The sequence below is a fragment of the Vipera berus genome (genome assembly GCF_964194415.1).
Source record: "Vipera berus genome assembly, chromosome: 5".
NCBI lineage: Eukaryota > Metazoa > Chordata > Lepidosauria > Squamata > Viperidae > Vipera > Vipera berus.
The window spans coordinates 53,131,526-53,148,955 of record NC_138207.1 but is presented as its reverse complement, the minus strand read 5'-3'; the positions used below and the strand labels follow the sequence as shown (position 1 = coordinate 53,148,955).

At 40.9% G+C, this 17,430-nt stretch overlaps 1 protein-coding gene across 4 annotated transcripts in view; it reads right to left on the bottom strand.

Annotated features, from left to right (window-relative positions):
* SHOC2 (SHOC2 leucine rich repeat scaffold protein) overlaps positions 1-17,430 on the bottom strand; it is a 58,217-nt gene extending 40,787 nt beyond the window's left edge. Inside the window, exon 1 of one of the 4 annotated variants that reach the window (XM_081329542.1) lies at positions 17,236-17,430. The gene's annotated coding sequence lies outside the window, so the exon portion shown is untranslated. Of the gene's footprint in view, positions 1-16,180; positions 16,296-17,026; positions 17,200-17,235 lie in introns of those variants that run through there. The other 3 variants (XM_081329543.1, XM_081329544.1, XM_081329545.1) reach the window with 3 other exon arrangements.

Below are 17,430 nucleotides of genomic sequence, written 5' to 3'. Positions count from 1 at the left end.
CTAGTCCCAATTGTTGTAACCCAAGCAGTATGGATAATCTATTACAGTTAGTCCTTGACTTACAACCACAATTGAGGCCCAAATTTCTGTTGCTAAGTGAGACAGGTATTGAATTTTGCCCCATTTTGCAACCTTTCTTGCCATAATGTGAATCACTGTAGGTGTTAAATTAGTAACACAGTTGTTAAGTGAATCTGCCTTCCCCAGTGACTTCATATTGCAAAAGTTGATCACATGACCCCGGGACATTGCAGCCATCATAAATATGAGTCAGTTGCCAAGAGTCTGAATTTTGATCATGTGATCATGGAGATGCTGCAATGATTGTTAAGTGTGAAAAACAGTCATAAGTCACTTTTTTCAGTGCTACTGTAACTTTGAACGGCCACTAGACAAAGTCTTGTAAGTCGAGGACTACCTGTATAAGTAATGATGGCACTTAACTTTTCAACTACAAGTTTAAACACCTGCTTCTCAATACAGGTAGTCCTCGACTGATGACCACAATTTAGCCCAACATTTCTGTTGTTAAGTGAGACATTTGTTAAGTGAGTTTTGCCCCATTTCACGACTTTTCTTGCTACATTTGTTAAGTGAATCATTGCAGTTGTTAAGTTAGTAACGTGGTTAAGTGAATCTGGCTTCTGCATTGACTTTGCTTTGTCAAAAGTTGCAAAAGAAGATCACATGACTCCATACACTGCAATGTCATAAATATGAACTAGTTGGCAAGCATCCAAATGTAGATCACATGACCATGGGGATGCTGCAATAGATAAATGGTCATAAGTCACTTTTTGCAGTACCACTGTAACTTTGAACTGTCACTAAATGAACTGTTGTAAGCCGAGGACTACCTGTATATTATGAGTTGCTTGTTCTTCTTTAGGACTGGCTCATAATGGCTGAATCAGCATACACTTAAAATAACCATTCATTGTCTGAACTAGTAGCTGGTCATCTCAATTACGAGACACTATTTATTATTTATAATAAATATGAATATAAAATAAACATACAAGTTTTCTCTTTATTTAAAACAGTATATAAAAAAGCAACCAGAGTTTGACTGATTTTCACAGAAGAACTAAAATGTGATGATGAACAAGTTAACTGTATTGAATTAGTACTGGAATTCCTGACCTTAAGATTTGACTTATGATCTACTTACACACTAAAAGGGACAAGTATAAGAAGTGGAAAGAGGGGCACATAACTAAGGCAGAATATCAGCAAACAGCCCGTGCCTGCAAAGATGAAGTGAGAGAAGCTAAGGCTCAAAATGAACTAAGGCTTGCGACCAAAGTCAACAATAACAAAAAAAAGCTTCTTTCAACATATAAGAAACAAGAAAAAAGTTAAGGAAATGATTGGTCCATTAGTGGGGGAAAGTGGCAAGAAGGTGACAAGCAACAGGGAGAAAGCAGAACTATTTAACTCGTTTTTTGCATCTGTCTTCACACAAAGGGAAAAAACAGTCCAACCTACCAAAACCAGTGCCATAAAAAACAGAATAGAAACGCAAGTTAAAATAGGCAAGAAAATGGTAAGGGAGCACCTGTCCAGCCTAGACGAGTTCAAATCACCAGGACCAGATGGATTACACCCCAAGGTTCTCAAGAAACTGGCAGACGTGATCTCAGAACCACTGGACTATATTTTTCAAAGATCCTGGAGCACTGGGGAACTACCAGAGGACTGGAAGAGAGCTGATGTAGTTCCCATCTTCAAAAAAGGGAAACAAATAGATCCAGGAAACTACAGACCTATCAGCCTGACCTCAATACCTGGGAAGATTCTGGAAAAGATAATCAAACAACAAATCAGCAAACACCTTGATGCAAACAAAGTCATCACTAAAAGCCAACATGGGTTTGTCAAAAACAGATCATGCCAGACAAATCTTATTGCATTCTTTGACCAAGTGACAAAACTAGTGGACCAGAGGAATACTGTAGATATAATTTACTTGGACTTCAGTAAGGCATTTGATAAAGTAGATCACAACCTACTACTTGATAAGATAGAAAAATGTGGGTTAGATAGCATCACCACCAGATGGATTCGTAGCTGGCTGACAGGCCGTACTCAGCGTGTGGTCCTCAATGGAACTGCATCTACATGGAAGGAAGTGTGTAGTGGGGTACCCCAGGGCTCTGTTCTGGGCCCAGGGCTCTTCAACATCTTCATCAACAATTTGGATGAGGGGATAGATGGGGAACTCATCAAATTTGCAGACAACACCAAGCTGGCAGGAATAGCCAATACTCCAGAAGATAGACTTAAGATACAGGAGGATCTGGACAGACTCGAACACTGGGCACTATGAAATTCAATTGTGAAAAAAGTAAGGTTCTACATTTAGGCAGGAAAAATCAAATGCACAGGTATAGTATAGGTGGTACCTTGCTCAATAGTAGCAACTGTGAGAGAGATCTCGGAGTCCTAGTGGACAATCACTTCAATATGAGCCAGCAGTATGCTACAGCTGCCAAAAAAGCTAACACAGTGCTAGGCTGCATTAACAGAGATCGCGTGCTAGGCTGCATTAATCAAGATCACGTGAAGTACTAATACCACTTTACAATGCCTTGGTAAGGCCACACCTGGAATACTGCATCGAGTTTTGGTCACCACGATGTAAAAAAGATGTCGAGACTCTAGAAAGAGTACAAAGAAGAGCAACAAAATGATTGGGGGACTGGAGGCTAAAACATATAGGGAACGGTTGCTGGAATTGGGTATGTGTAGTTTAATGAAGAGAAGGGTGAGGGGTGACATGATAGCAGTGTTCAAATATCTCAGGGGCTGCCACAAAGAAGAGGGAGTCAAGCTATTCTCCAAAGCACCTGAAAGCAGGACAAGAAACAATAGATGGAAACTAGTCAAGGAGAGAAGCAACCTAGAACTAAGGAGAAACTTCCTGACAGTTAGAACAATTAACCAGTGGAACAACCTGCCTCCAGAAGTGGTGAATGCTCCAACACTGGAAGTTTTTAAGAAGAGACTGGCCAGCCACTTATTTATTTATTTTTTATTTATTATTTAAATTTATATACCGCCCTATTCCCGTAGGACTCAGGGCGGTTTACAGGGAGAATTAAAATACATAACATACAAAATTAAAATCAATTAAAACTATGATTAAATTACAGTCCCTAAAGTTAAGCTAAAACCCAATTAATTAATTAATTAATTAATTAATTGTCTGAAATGGTATAGGGTTTCCTGCCTGAGCAGGGGGTTGGACTAGATGACCTCCAAGGTCCCTTCCAACTTCTTCTTCTTCTTCTTCTTATTATTATTATTATTGTTATTGTTATTGTTATTGTTATTGCTATTGTTATTGTTATTATTGTTATTATTGTTATTATTGTTATTGTTGTTATTGTTATTATTGTTATTATTGTTATTGTTATTATGTTAGTATTTCATTCTGAATAATTCAAAAATGTTCCAAATGATGCTAAACCTCCTCCAGATCATACTATTCTGTTTAGTGGTGTGGGGATGTGGCTGGCAGTTTCAAGAACAAAATTCCCCAATCAGAAATGTTTGTACTGTATGTATTAGAACTAAATTGAAATAGGATTGCTTCGTGTGGAGCATGAACTCATTACAGTATAGAACAGAGGTCCCCAACCTTTTGGGCACCAGAGACTGGTTCCACGGAGTTTTTCTGTGGACCTGAGGGTGTGTGGTTTTCTGTGCTGCCTGCATCCTGTGGATGGGGCTTTGCTTCTTTGTCCAGACCGGTTGCTGGCATGCCGCAGCCCGGTACTGGTCCACGGACCGGTGGTTGGGGACCCCTGGTACAGAAAATTTATTAGTCAAAAATGTTGACCTGCTTTCACTATTACATGATCTTTGAATACCAGAATTGGAAAAGGCTTTCACCTGAAAATTTAGTTTCTGTTAGTAAAAACAAAATTTGGCTAAGGCATGCTCTGAGAAGTATTGGGGCTACAGTCAACTCCCCAAATTTTCAGTTACCATAGTAAAGAGGGAGGGAACAAAGTTCGCTCTGTCCTCATGATTATTGTTTGTGTGTATTTTTTTGTCTTTTTGATTTGAGAGGCGCTTATAATACTTGGTTGGTTTAGGGATTTGAAGGCTATTGAGGAGGTTCAGGAGAATGGCACACTGAAGGACAGTAACGTTGGAGCTTGCTGTATTCATTGTTTGGCAGCGTCTTACAGCGTTTTTGCTGCTTCCTTTCTTGCCCCTGTTTGGACAGCATTTTGCAGTAATTTACAGTATTTTTCCTGGCTACCTTTTCTGCCAAACTGTTTTAACTTTTGGCTGGTTATGCTGCACTATCCTGTTATGGTATGGTCTGCAGTTTTTGGACCAGGTGCCAACAATGGACTAGATTCGACAACCAGCTGTGGCTGAGGTCTGGACTAGGCTGCTGTTGGACATGAAGGGTGGGGGAAAGACCATCTGCTATGGATTACTATTGCTGCTGCCCGGTGTTGCTGTAGGATGCTCTTGCTATCAGGGTGTCTGCCTTTTTTGTCTCTGGGGATACCTGCTGCTGGACACCTCCTGCCATTGCCTGGTTCCTCTGCATTAAGACTTTATTCTTCTCTGGGATGCTGGCAGCTTTGGAGGTGTGGATGGTGATCAGTTTGGGGGGAGGGGGTGACAGAATGGTAGGCTAATGTGGCTCTCCTTGCCCCACAGAGGCCAGCTCTGCCTGCCCTCAGAGTAGCCCTTGGGGAGGTAGAAGTGAGGAAAAACAAAAGCAAAAAGATGTGATCCCGTCTTTTTTAAGTGCCTTGTATAATGTGGTGACTGGTTGTTCCTTCTGGGTGAAAGCCAGGGGATGAATCAATGCTGGGTAAAATGGGAGGAGTCTTCTGCCAGATGGCGAGAGCAGAAAGGGAGGAAGCCTCTGTGTTTTGTGGGGGACAGTGGAGGCAGGTCAAAGTTTCATAGTGATGTCAGGAATAGCAAGATATGGGAGAAGACAAGAAGTGGGTCACTTCTGGGGACTGTTGTAAGTCTTACTGTTATAAGATTATTACGAAAGATTCTGATGATGAGAACAGACTTGCATTCTGGGAAAGGGCACAATTAACACAAGAGATAAATCTATGTGAAGGTCTTCTTGCTGCCACCTCTTTTCAGCCAGGAGCTGTGAGTGGAAGAGGATTTCTAAAATGACATGGCTAAGAAACAAAGAGGAGCACTAGCCCCTCGAGGTGGACATAACTGTATAGGGGAAACCGTTACCATTATACAATAAAACAATAGCTATCATCAAAAAGAGCAGCCAACTCGGCAAAACCACAATGTGTTATGCCTGCAGTCATCATGTCTCTGTTGGCTCATCATATGTGCAAACTTCCATGCCAAAATGCAACAAATACTATATGCTAGCTTTGCTGAAAAAGAAGAGTGCAGATAGTTTGGTTTTCACAAGAAAGTTTCTGATCGAAGACAAAGAGGGGCTATGGATGTTGAACTGACGGGAGAAGGGCGGTATATAAATACAATAAAACTAAACTAAACTAAACAACAGAGAAGACTCTGGGAAGGAGATAGGAGAACTGCAACTGAGGTAATGGTTGGCAGGATTGACTTAAAACAGTTCCAGCTTTTGAAGCTCAATGCTTTTAATTCTTATTAAAACCACTGATCTTCAAAAGCTGGAACTGTTTAAGTCAACTGTTTAGCTATGTGGGCTAATAAACCTAAAAACTGAACAGTGCAGTGATATACTGTTTTGTTAGTATAAGACATATGCAGAGCTAGGAAAGATCCAAAGACTCAGCGAAGACTTGAAGAGGAAAAGGCACCCTATAGACATGTTTATACACTGCAGAAAGACTTTGATGGGGTTGAACATAGTACAAGAAATTTTAACAGCCAGAGAAAATATTTACCTGCCAGCCTGACAGGTAAAGTACAGAGATAACCTAGAACAAAGAATGTAAGAATTTTTAAAAGTAAATGTCAACTTAGCTTTTGGAAGAAATAGAGGGGAAAGAGAAACTCAAGGCAACTTCACCTTTATGCTGCTTGGCATAAGAGAAATAAAAGGAAAGCTTTCAAGATTCTGTTATTATACAGTTTCTGACTTGACTTACCCTGAAGAATTGACATTAATCTTGAAACCCACCCTAGACTCTAAACAGAGAGACATCAAATCTTATTTTGGTTATGGAGATAGCATCAAATACTTGAGGCATCACATTGCCAGCAGAGGAACTAGCTAAAGTATTATTGCAATACCAACAGCAAGTGAATATACAAATAACAATCATGAACAATCTAATTTTATTTATTTTATTTTTTTTATTTTAATTCCATTTATATCCCACCCTTCTCCGAAGACTCAGGGCGGCTTACAAGCTTAGCAGTAGCCTTCATTCTATGTATATGCCTGCTTATTAGGGCTTTCACACACACCCCAAGTGGCATTATTACAAAGTCAGCTTATTGCCCCCAACAAACTAGCACAGCATTTGGAACATTTACTTCAGCCAGGAGTAGCTCAACAGCCTGAAGTCAGACCAATAATTCTTTGCTCTCATGGAAGTCTGCCAGAGAAAAGGATCATTTTCTGACTTTCACAGCTCATTTTAATTGCTTATGCTGGGTCAGCTAGCAGAGTTTCCTAGATTGCTCCAGGGGTCACTTGTTCTAGCATGTTAAAAGAAGGGTCAGCCAAATGGGTTGTGCCCCTAATTGAAGGCTATGATCCACCAGAATTTCACACACAGATTTAGAGCTATATTTTATGTTTCCGTTAGAAGAGCAACAGCAAATCAAGAGAACTGCAAATTGAAACTTGGCAATCTCAAACTTCATAGCTAATTTTCAATTATATGTCACAAAATGGAGTGGAATCCTCTAATCAACCACTTTCAGAGAGGACTTGCTGATGGATTAGAGAGATGAATTAGTGAGACAAAGCATTTTTACCATTTGTATACGTCTCTCCTGATCATAAATCATTCTAGATTTATCAACATCGGTAGCCCCTTTCTGAGGTCCTTAGAATATTCTTTTAATTGGGGAATGATTTACTTGCATTAATCTTGTCATAAAGACCAGAGTTTGATAATGACAATCTTTGGAGTTTTTTTTTAAAAAACAGAGAACTCTTTAGCTTAAGCATAAGTAACATATCATTGCCTAACATCCAATTTATTTCATTAAGAAAAATGTTTATCCCTGAGCTTCACATATTTTTCCAAACAAAAGACTGTTGCCTCAATGTATTTGACAAGGTCCACTATACTGTTTAGGGTGCTGTCCATTTAGCAGAGTCTACTAATGTGATGTTGGGATGTAGATGAATCTCTGACCTCTTTTTTTAAAATTACTATAATCAATACATATGCTTGAGGGGAAGTCTTTATAAACTGAGAATAAGTTATGGCTCTCCATGTATCAATTTATTTTTTGTTACATGGGATCCACAATCAAATTCTGTGTTTTCAAAAACTATAATATTTTAAAGTTGCTTTTAACTGTTCTCAGAACATATATTTCCAAGAAAAATGTGTCATAAACAATTACAATTGCAAGCTGGTAGAAATCCAAAATTAACATTGCACTCTTCAGTACAGATTAGTTTAAGTTGAAACAGTTCTGTAACAGCAGGAATACATCATGACATGTAATCAGTGATAAATTGTTTATAAACAAATGTGTTATTTTGCAGTGCTCTCCATACTATTAGATATAAATGCCCTTTTCCAGAAATTCTAAGCATCTTTTATAAATTTTGAAAGAAAATATACTGTTCCTCTTTCAATATAAACAGTATTTCCACTAAACCCATTAGTTTTAGTTACACAAACTACTGCCACAAGTGATAAACATTTATAATTAGATTTTAAAGTTACTTTGAAATCACTTAGAGTTTTGCCTAAACGAATTACTTGAAAATCAGCAGGCCTCCAACATTGAGGAATGTGGAAGGAGCACTGTTAGCTTTAGTTTTCAAAGAACTTCACTTTTACTATGGTTGAATTACTATGAAGTACGTTGTGGACCTCACAGTGTAACACACAAAAGTTAACGCAGCTCTGTAAAACTTGTAAGGGGAAAGGACCACCTTGATAAAATAATAATAATGATAATGATAATGATAATAATAATAATAATTTGTCCAATCTCTTCTTAAAGACTTCCAATGTTGGAGCATTCACAGCTTCTGCAGACAGGTTGTTGTAATTCTGGGCTGCAAAGTAATATCTACCACAACAATCTACTGGCAGTTACCAGAGCGAAGCAGCCCTGGAAGAGGCAGCATCGGTGAGGCCTGGAGGCACTGGAGGCTTTTGGTACCATGTTTTTCAGCATGGTGGCAGATTCTTCCTGGCAGCAGGATTTAGTGGCAATGAATTTGAGTTTTTTTTAAAAAATGCTGGCAGGCTACAGAAGCCCGCCTGGTGGACAGCATGTGGTCAGCAGGCTGCATATTGCACAGGCCTGGGTACTCTTCCTCAAGGGAGAAGGCAAGGCTCAGAAAAACTCCTATTACTATACACTGGAATTTCTTTGCAAGAATTGATTTTAACTATATGGAGCTTATAGTGTCAAACCACACATTCTTTCTTAAACATTACCTTCCTTGCCCAACTAAGAACCTTATTGACTAGTACAGTGGTGGCGAACCTATGACACGCATGCCAGAGGCGGCACTCAGAGCCCTCTCTGTTGGCATGCACGCCACCGCCGCCAACAGCAGGTCCGCCGCCTGTAGCAGGAGCCCCATCCAACACAAAGGGGGCGAAGCGGCCAACTAGCAAGCTCGATTAGAGGTGGTAGAGCAGAGGTCACCAACCATTTTCGATTGGTGGACTGGAAGAAAAGGGAGGGGGAATCATTTTACATGCATGCATGCGCGCATGGGGCCATGAGCACGCACTCGCTGCAAATGGGGCGGGACTAATGCCTGCATGATACTCACTAGCCCTGCCCAGTTCTTGCATGGCACCTTGTATCTGCACCCCGTGGTGTGGCGGTGGCTGTTTTTGCGCTTTGCAGCACAGTAGCCCATTTTTGCATCCCCTGGTTTTTGCGTGCCAGAGGCGGCACTCAGAGGCACCTCCCTGCCCCCCCCCTGAGGGCACCACAATGCTGATGCAGCCCTGGCACTTTGCGATAAATAAGTGGCTTTTGGGTTGTGGTTTGGGCACTCAGTCTCTAAAAGGTTCGCCATCACTGGACTAGAATAATGCTTCACAATAAGTACTATAACAGAAACTATTGTTTCAATGGAACCTAGATTTCTTTTAAAAAAAAACTTTTAGGTCTCAAGAGAGGAACTCTGCAAGATTGTGTAGTCAAAAGCCACACCTTAAAATGCCCCTTTAGTGCTTCCAAAAAGGCTAGGCCAGGTCTTTTAGCAGTACTCCAGGGCTGTCAACATGGCTTGCATGCCACTGAACAGGCAGCAAAGTGGTCAAAGGAAAGACTTGCCTAGAGAATTTGCTTGTTTCTCTCACACACACCCCACAAAGCAGAGAGAATGGAGAGAGATTTCAAAAGAGTAAGCTATATGCTCTTCTACATATCAAGAGCATATGATCACACCAACAGCAGGAAAGGATCATGTTTAACATGTTTTTCCTGCCACCGAATAAATCACAAAGGATCAGGCAAAAGAGAGATTGTCTACAGAAATTGCCTTTTTCTCTCCCCTTCCCCACTGAACAGTACAGAGATAATGGAAAGAAAGAGATTTCAAGTGAATACAGTAAGCTGTTTGCATAGTTCACCCATGGCTCCCAATCCTTGGGCTGCCAGCACAATCTCTAGGTGTGGAAGATAAAGCAGCTTACTCTGTGATAGAAAAGAACATTTGTAGCTCAGGATTAAACTGTGGCATCCTTGATGCTCTCTGAGCTTGGTGGTTTTCTTGCAGACATTTCATTATCAAACTACCGTATATACTTGAGTATAAGCCGACTCGAGTATAAGCCGAGACCCCCAATTTCACCCCCAAAAACTGGGAAAAGTTGTTGACTCGAGTATAAGCCGATCCGCCGTTCTGCATGCCTCGGAGGCTGGATCCGCGCTCTGCAAGCCTCTGCCGCCAGGCAGGTCTCCGTTTTGTTCTGGGACTAGTTCCCTAGCCTTTTGGAGCTTTTGGTGTTCGCCCATCAGCTGTCTACGGGGAGGCAACAAAGCTGCCTCTCTAGGCTTTGAGAAAAGGCCCCTTGCACAAAAGGCAGCTTCAGGACGAGCTTCCAAAAACCCTTTCTTTCCTTAACGCCCTCCCCACCTTCCCCCAGAAAGCCATATTTCTTTTTTTTTATTGAAAATTTTTATTGAAGTTACAATATTATCCCCTCCCCAACCCACCCCAGAACCCCTCCCCCTCCCCCATATTTCTTCAATAACAAAAACATAAAAAGCTGGTTGGGATGTACTCGCTGATTTCCCCCCCCCCCTTTTTTTAGATGCTAAAACTAAACTCTCCCTCTGCCTTCCAACCAATATCCCTTTTTAAAATCTTACCTTGGCTCCAGATGGAAGAGTAGAGGAACTAAGCTAGTAAGGAGAGAATTTTTTTCTGCAACTTTTTACTCCTGAAGTAGTAGTAGTAGTAATAGTAGTAGTAGGAATAATAATAAATCATCCCTAAAAGTTGTGCCAGAAAATGGAGGACGCTGGGTCTTTGCAAGTTTTAGCTGTCTGTCAGACTGCCTGAAAAGGGCGGCCTTCAGGCAGCCAGGCGGACAGCTAAAGCTTGCAAAGACCCAGCGTCCTCCATTTTCTGGCATAACCTTCGGAGATTACTTTAAAAAAAAAAAACTTCAGAGGAAAAACAGCTGCAGAAACATTTTGTCTCCTTGCTGGCTTGGTTCATCTACTCTTCAGCCAGGAGGGAGTCCAAGGCCTAGAGAAGGAGAGCTTTGCAGCATCCCTATGGACAGCTGATGGGCAGACAGCTGATTAGCGGAGAAGGCTCTGAAAGTAGCACCAAAGCCTCGGCCGCGCACAAGTCCTCGGTAAGTTTTTTTGTTGACTGGAGTATAAGCCGAAGTGGAATTTTTCAGCCCAAAAAGTGGGCTGAAAAATTCGGCTTATACTCAAGTATATACGGTAAGTAATGTCATCACTGCATTGGAATCAGCTCACCAATTCATCAGATTCTTACTCCGAAGCTGTTGCTTTGCAAACTATACTTTATAGATGATCGCTGCACGTTCATTTCTCTTGTTCAAATCAAGAGAAAGCTTAGAAAACACCAAGGACCTAGAAAACATCAAGGACCCAACAGCTTACTTTCTTGTAATCCCTTTCTCTCCAATTAATCTTTTCTACAAGGAGAGGGAATGGGGAAAAAAACACAATTCAGGCACGGGACAACACTTACTGTTAATGTGATTATATGACTAAGGGAGGTTGCAAAGGCCATTACCTGGTCATAAATGAGCCATAAAGTTGTGTTCTCAGCATAGTAATAACTTCAAATGGGTTAGGTTTAGGCTTCACAGAGTGGTACAAAGCAGCTTGCCTTGTGAGAAGCTCCAAATTCCTGACTCCAAGGGCGAAAAGTAATCACCTCCCCCACAAAGCCCCAAACACTTTGGAAGTTCCATCCCAGCCACCCTCACTGCCCTGCCCTGCGTGGTGTCAACTGACCTTCACCATTTTCCTCCTCCCACAAGGTTGCCCAGCCTTGTGCCCTTTATGAAGAAGAAAAAATGCTAAAGCCACTCACTCAGCTACAGTGTCTTAAAATACTTCTTTTGCCATGCTTCTGGGTGGTGCTGCGAGCACTGGAGCTGGCTTTATAGTGAAGAAAAGAAAAACAAAGTCGCCCTCTTCCAAAGCTGAACATAGCACCCTTGATTCCAAAAACAAAAGTTGGGTCACTTTTTTTTTATTCTTTGCAAAGGGGCAGGCTGGGCATGACTCCTAACCTCAATAGTTTTAAGAAGTTTTAGCTGACTTTTTTGAGTTAAAACTATCACGCTTTTGTAAGTTAAAACTATCTTCCCAGAGATCAGCTTCAATGGAAGAAGCCATTTCCATGTATAAGAATAGTTTCCTTTAACCACCATGTGACTCACTTAACAAATAGTGTCTTGCTTTACAACCATTGTAAAAACAAGTCTAGTCTTGTCACATTATGCCTCCATTTGTTGTCAGACATTGAAGACTACCTGTACTTTATGGACAATGACATCAACAACTTTAATTATTGGAAAATCCCTCAAAGCATTTAAGATTGTACTGGATTCCATATATTTTCTGGGGAAGAACTACCTAATTCAAATTATAAAGCTACTGATGCCTTAAATCCAAATTTAATCAGGAATGATCTCACCATTGTTTGAACTTTTCTATCTTCAGACCATCTTTACACACAAGTAAAGGCCAAAAGTTTGTCTTGTCTTATTTATTTATATTTAAATTTATATGCCGCCCTATTATGTGTGAAATAGCCCAAAGATGGTTCAGGACAGCCTCTTTATTACCAATAGAACCATAAAGTCAATCTCACAGTATTCTCAGTATAAATGGAAAAATCTCCTAGAAGCATCTTTAAGCATTATTCTTGAAGACATTCCGGCTCGTAAACAGATGTGGAGTAATTATTTTATACATAAGCACTTTCCCCACAGGTGTCCTTATGGATTGCTACTATGTGCAGGCCCTCAAGCCAACTGTTACTGAAAAGTGATCATGAACACCCAGACTCAGACAAGGAAGCTCAGTAAATGATTTTGGATTACAGATTGTATTTAAACTGTATCTTGCTTGGTTGTGGGACAGATGTTAGAGTTTATGCCAGGTGACAGTAAGTCTCCTCTCTTGACACACTTCATCCTAAATTCAGGAACCTGTTTATTGCTGTTTTATTGTAAAGACAGAAGGTACAAATGAGCAAAATATCTGATTTCTGCAGAACCTAAGTATGTATGGGATATAAATTCTGTATCTTTTCCTCCAGGCTTTTTGAGCGAATGAAAATTTGGCCATACTTTTAGGCTTAAGACTGTAAGACAAAGTATATGCTCAGTGATAGCATAAAATTTAGGTAAAACATAAGAAACACTGCTTCCTATTTAGCTTCAGCTAATATAGAGTATTAAATACATTGCCTAAAATTATGGAGCAAAGGCAGAATAGAATATTATAAAATAAAGCCTTGATGGTGCTATATCCTAGCAAGAATACTAAAATTGCTATGAACCACATAAAAGCATTAAAAAGTCACAGCTAAAAGAACTTGGGAGGTAGGGCTTGGTAAAATCAGCTGTTCCTAGTTCTCAAACTCACACCTAGACTTGGGGTTGATAAGGAAGTCAGCTTGGCTTCCTAGTCTATAAGCAATAAATTTGAGTTTATTGTGAGCTACCCTTGTACTCCATTGCTGCACCACTCTGCTGGAGGATAAAATGATAAAGTTACTTCCTAAGATAATAAATTTCTAAAAGCAAAAAAATTAGCACTAAGAACAAGCACGAAAGAGAACTCAGCAAGATGTTACGATGCCACAAATATAAAGAAGTTTCAAAATGTCCATGAATCTTTTTAAAAGGCATGATTTCTTCCTAATACGTAGTCTATTATGATAGAATCATAAATGACAAATGAAAACCCTGTAAGTGCCAGCAGTAAGATTATCTGCTGACACTAGCACATTGTAGGGGAAATTATTAGTGCTCTCTGTCTGGCAGAGGCTGTCTTACAATTCCACTTGAAGCCTCCTCAGAGTATACAAACCATCTACACCAAAAGCAAGTTGCATATCCTAGTAATTTCATAGCAAGAATACATCTGCTGGTGAACCAACTGAAAACACATCAGAATTAACACAGAGATTTATATGACTTCAGGCATTTCTGAGCAACTATCTGTTATGTCTGCATTTTAAGTATGTATCTTCTCATACAGAAGATTAATCTAGTAATATAATCATGAGGGAAAAAAGTGAAGACTTCTTCAATAATAAAATGCAAGTGCAATAACTATATTATGCGTTGCCCAGAAAAAGTGTACTATCGATACTAGTGCTAAATGATTTTTGTAAATTGCAAACTGATAACATTGTTGCATTTAGCTTACTTTAAATACACCTGCAAGAACCCTGGTAAGAATTGAAGTTTGTGAAGAAAGGAAGTAGTACTGTTGTACTTATGGATGACATATTTAGCCATTTTCGAAATCAAAGGTTCGCTCCTCACCCATCTAAGGGTGATGTGGTATTCAAGGGGAGCCTATTTGTCACTAATATTTTATCATTAGGCTCGATGTAGGAATGTAGCTAAAAAACTGCAATTTTCCCTTTTTTTAAAAAAAGAGCTGTTGATCCTTTTATCTCATTTTAGATTTTGAGAGAGAACACTAGAACCTTATTTATTTTTTTTGCAAACTATACTTTATAGATGATCACCACATGTTCATTTCTCTTATTAAATCAAGAGAATAACAATAGATTTATAAAACCAATTTGCATGCATTATCAGAAGAGAGCCAGTGTAATGTAGTGGTTAAAACATCCAATTAAAAACCAGGAGGTAATGACTTCTCATCCTGTATTAGGCTCCAAATCAACTGTGTGACCTTGGGCCAGTCACTCTCTCAACCCTAGGAAAAAAAGGTAATGGCAATTATGTTCAAAAGTCTTGCCAAAAAAACTAAAAGGACTAGAACAGGAACAAAACAAAGTCACAACCTCCCCTCCCACCAACTAATTCATTTGAGTATTGTATATATATATATATTAGCTATTTTGTTGCTTGCCTATTTCTCAAGATATAACAACACAGTTGTGTAGTCAACACATTTTCAAAATTCATTAAAATATAATCACAAGCATGTTTTTCAGCCTTTGACAAAAATTCAGTAGAAATTCAGATATTTACATTTAAGATAGGGCTGAATGTTATATAATGTCTAATATTAGAATTTAATATAAATTAAAATTAAGGCAAAACACAAAGAGCATTTTTCCTATTGAAAATTACAAATAACTCTGGCACTCAGCAAGTTATCTTTAATCAATATTTTTCATAACGCAGGCCATGAAGTGCATTTAAAGTATGTTGTAACTATTTTCTGCAAAGCACCATTGGTTATGTATTAATACAAATGGTTACTTCAAAATCCACTTCAAGTTATATTTTGAAATTTAAATGATACTGAAATTTTGAACTTGAACTTTCTTACAAACGATTTTTAAATAAATATACAGCATGCATTCATACATTGCAACAGGTGTAATATCATAGATATCATTTATCTCAAATTACTATTATTTAAGTCTATAAGTGCATATGTTTCCAAATTTAAATGAGGTCAAAAACTACTAAGTATCTATCCCAAGCAAAACTGACGAAAGAACTACATTAAAATTGAAAGAGAATTATAAATCTAGGAAAAGATAAGAACTGATGTTAAAAACAGTTCTGGCATTCAAAAACCCTGAAATAATTTATTTCTTCAGCCTTCTGTAAGATGAGATACAAACTATCACTCACAGTTTCCCTCAGTATCTGTATCTGAGATTATATATAATACAGGTGGATATATTATGAAACAGTGCACTCATCAGCAAAACCAACTGCAATCATAAACCGAGAAATGCTGCAGAAATCCAGTACAATACGTAACATGCTTGCTAAGACAACTGAAAATTAAGCTGATGAAGAAATGCAATATAAAGATGTATACAGCTTCCAACCAGATAACAAGACCAATGTTAGAGGAAAAAATAAAAATAAGCCTTTTTACCTCTTGCAAAAAATAGTGTATAAATAACAATGCTAACATAAAACCATGTTTTACCACATTTGAACACATCAACTTATACTGTCCTTCCTCAATCTGATATCCTACCCACAAGGTCTCTCTATTTACCTCTGGAACCTATCTGCTATTTATAAATAAAGCCCAATAGCATCCTCCCCAGTTTTCTCTCCTCCAGCCCCGGCCTTCATATATGCCATTTACCAATACAGACCATCATCATTTTCTTTAGCTTGTCTGGACCAGTAAGGACGATGGGTGCTTGGTGGCAATGTTTTTTTTTTCTTAAATCCTAAATTGCCACTGAGCTCCAACTGTGCCTACCCTTAGTGCCAAGCCCGGAATTACAATGACCGAGGCCTCCAATCGGCATGGTCGCAGCAGGGACTGAGAGTTGTACTCCGACACAACCGGAGAGCGGGCAATGGAGAAACCTAACCAGGTATACCTCACGCTATATGTGTCGTTTGAACGCAGATAATCCAGCTCTCCACCTGCGTTTGGGGTTGCCTGCTTCTTTTCGTAACCACCTCCTCCGTTGTTTGTTGTTGCCACTACTCTTTCTGCCCTGTGCCTCTGGAAGCCCAGCCCCTGCTTTCTGTCAGCAAGCCACCGCCTCCCAGCCCAGGCTGGATCAGAGGTTTCTCCACCTACAAACTTGCAGCAGGCAGGAACGCAAAACGGCAGCTCGCACGCGGGGAAAAAAAAAAAACAACCCCACATTCCTCCACGACCACCACCTACCTCTCCAGCCCTTTCCATCGATACTCCGCCCGCAACCTGAATTGCAGCCCCTGGGGTTGCCCCCTTACAACCGCCGCTTCTTCCGGCGGGCCCGACCCCTCGACCTGGGCTCCATCTCGGGGCACAGGTGCAGAGCTTCCCCCTCCAAAAGCAGAAGGGCCCCGCCGTCCCTGGCTCTCCCCCCACTTTGAGCACCGCTTGCCTCGCCTGCGCTCCCTTTCAGCTCGAAGATCGCCCCGCTTTCTTCTCTCTTTTTTTCTTCTCCCCCGGCCCTAGACGGAGCCACGTCCGTCTAACACAGGGGTCGGCAACCTCGGCTCTTTTATGACTCGTGGACTTCAACTCCCAGAATTCCTGAGCCAGCGTAGCTGGCTCAGGAATTCTGGGAGTTGAAGTCCACGAGCCATAAAAGAGCCGAGGTTGCCTACCCCTGGTCTAACACTTCCAGCCCGGCCGATCCCATTGTCTCCCTTCGCTCCGGGCCCTCCCAGCACCCGTGAATCGCTTGCTCCCCGCGTAGTCGCGGCTTTCCTCTTAGTTCTCGCCCGACCTTCGTAGCCGCGCTGGGTCGGGCTCCGCTGAGTCGCCCCAGACATTCCTCCGCTCCGCACCTGGGCCCAAACCTCCCTCTCCGCCTCCCGCAATCGCTTGGCGTCCCCAACTCGCCTCCCGTCCTCCCCAAGCAGTGAATCCGCCAGACTCTCCTCGACTCCCCCGCCCGCCTCCCTCCCCTCATCCCAGTCCTTCCGACAGCCTTACCCTACACGACTGCCTTCTCCGGCGTTTCCTCCCTGCCTCGCTCGCAAAGCTTCACATTCCAGCCGCAGCCCGGAGAGCTACTCCCTTCGGCGTACGCGCCTACCGCAGGCCTCTTTCTCATTGCCCAACCCCTCCTTTAGCAAGGAGGCTCCGGTTTTTCCTGCCGGCCACCGTCATCGCGTACCAAGCCACTCG